Below are 2,704 nucleotides of genomic sequence, written 5' to 3' on the forward strand. Positions count from 1 at the left end.
TACGTAGACATTTTAACATTTCACTGAAAACTGTAAACTGTAATTTTAGGAGAATGCAAAAGCTGTTCTTTGAGTTTGAGTTCTATCGGATATGTTTAAAAAATCCCCTACTTAGGTTAGTCTCATCACTACTCATGAAAAACACGTGTGAAGAGATTGTCTGAATCATTCCTCCACAAACCCTCTGGCGACTGGCATTATCCTGTCCATTTGATTCTTGAGTTAACATGATATTGTAGAGATGGAACCTTTAATCAATGTGGACAGTTAAACTTGACACAAATTTCGGACGTTTTTTCGAGCTTCCAAAAAATAAAACAAAGAATATTCTAACTGTTCATTATGTCATTATTTGTTCATCTATCATCATCTATCATCTATCAGAGGGTTCAAAAAAAAAAAAAGTTGTGTCATGTCGTACACGATTCCAGGCCTTCTGGTTATCTGAAACAAAAAACTAAGGATGGGTTATACCTATGGTATAATCGCAAGGTTGACGTAGGACTGCCGTTGGCTAAGTAATCAATTGTATTTCTTCAATTAGCAATAATCCCACCTCGGATAACCCTCATTGGGTACGATATCGCCGCTGCGCAGTGCTATCTTTTATATATTGATTAAATTATTGATTAAAATAGTGAATGAATGAAACTATTTACGAATTCAATTGCGAACAAATCCCAATTTAAGTCAATTCATGCATTGTGGTAGTAGTTATCGCAGAAAATCAACATTTTGCCTAATCATCAAACGGTATGCGTAGAAGTTCAGTGAGCTGGCGACATTAAGGAATATCTTCCAATGCAGTCTTGAATAATCGAGCCAAAGGGTTGCATTTGTACCCGCTTTTGTAGACCGTGATAGCAAAACGAATTCTGGAGTGTAAAAATGTTTGGGGGTATAACAGTAAAGAGTGTGTCAAATTGCATCACGGAAAAAACGCTGTAGAAATTCGCCCAGTAGACCGATCCTTTTGAAAATTTTAGACAGTAAAATAAAAACTATTAAACAACTTTTGGCATTTTCTTTTTATTCATACTTCGAGCCCAAGCCCGTATGCTCGCACCTTCCTCTTTACCCCGTCCATAAGGTTCTGTACAACGTCAGGTTGTAGTTTTTTTTGAACAGAAATCCATTTTCTCTTGAAGTCCGCCTCCGATTTGACAACTTTTGAGAAAAAATGCTGTTTTAATTTGTTTCTAAATTTCCCGATTTTTTAAAAATTTTAAAGTTAAGAAATTATTATTTTTTATAGGTTCATGTGATAGAGAGCCAGATTGAAAAAAAACTAGTTTCGAGAAAAACGCATTTGAAGTTAATTGTTATGGCCGTACTAGATAAGATACCGCATCACTAAAATGGCTATAACTCGGTAAATAATGAGATTTTCGACTAGACCTTTCTAGGGTATATTCTTGAAGGTCCGAACTACTGAAATATGAAGAAAAAAAAATTGATTTTTCCAAATTTCTAGACTAGAATAGGGGTAGCAGCATAATTGCGCACAGATCGTATTGATAACTGTCAGATTGAAAGTTTACTCGTTCCACATTTTCATGTGTACTTAATCTACCATGTCGTCCACTCAGAAATGAGGCACTACCATCCCTTGGATCGTTTCGAAATTGTACGGAGGGGGTGGTGTTAAATTCAAATTCAAAGCCGTTTTTCTCCATTGTCACATTATCGCTGAGTTCCTGGAAATTCTCGCTGAATAGTTTTCTTTGAGTGAACAAACAAGTTCATACCACCACCCACAATTGTTGAACGAACCACCCGCATAACATGAAGAATTCAGATATCTCCGATTAATTTACATTCGCTACGTTACTGGCGTGTCACATTTCCGACTTTATTGGCCCTTGCTGGTTAGCATAGTTATCGCCTCGGGTGCCCTATTACTCCCTCCGACAGCTAGATAAAAATTTGAAAACGAAAGGCAAGAAAAAAAACACGAACACTTATTATCTCAAACATCACTTCAAATACCAAAAATCCAATAAATGTTCAGCAAATTCCTTCGCATCAACTCAGGCAACGGAGAGGGCGCACGCTAGCACATGCACTGCACATATCCAATTGATCTTCGAATGGGTTAAGATAGGGAAGGGGCGAGAAAAAAAACGAAATGTGATGACATCGATGGAAAAGAATTGGAAAAGTTTTTCGTTTCCGGGAAGACACTTCGCGCGAACCTAGTCAGGGACACGATCTGCATCCAGAGCGCACAAGAGTGCGCCGGGTTGGAGAGAGTTCAACGAAATGCCAGCGAACTCGGAAAAAGAACTAGAAAGTAGGGAAAACAACTGCGAGAGAGAAAAAAGGATTATTTTGCTTGCCAAATAGCAGCTCAGACGCAGGATAGAAAGCAATGAATATCAGATCAGTAAATACGAGAGGTTATTTATTTTTTATGGAATGTAGTGCTGGATGATTGGCTTAAATATATGCATATGGAAGGTTGAAATCTCGGCAGCATTCGTGGATGCTAGTGTGTTGGGGTGGGTTTAGACTAGTGATATATTCATGTGAAGAAATATGATGAGATTTATAGAAATCGACACAACAGTTTACACTAGTGTGAACTTCTATAATGAATAAATCCATATTTTCGGTGAATTTATTCACCTGAAGTAGAACTGCATCCAACTTTAGTGATTTCTCACCAGTGAGGAAATCACAAGCGTTTACATATGCTAAATTT

General features: G+C 37.4%; 1 pseudogene; it reads right to left on the reverse strand.

Annotated features, from left to right (window-relative positions):
* Positions 1-517: 517 nt before the first annotated feature.
* Positions 518-601, reverse strand: LOC129772397 (U4 spliceosomal RNA; annotated as a pseudogene).
* Positions 602-2,704: the final 2,103 nt, after the last annotated feature.

The sequence above is a fragment of the Toxorhynchites rutilus genome, chromosome 2 (assembly GCF_029784135.1).
Source record: "Toxorhynchites rutilus septentrionalis strain SRP chromosome 2, ASM2978413v1, whole genome shotgun sequence".
NCBI classification, from domain to species: Eukaryota; Metazoa; Arthropoda; class Insecta; order Diptera; family Culicidae; genus Toxorhynchites; species Toxorhynchites rutilus.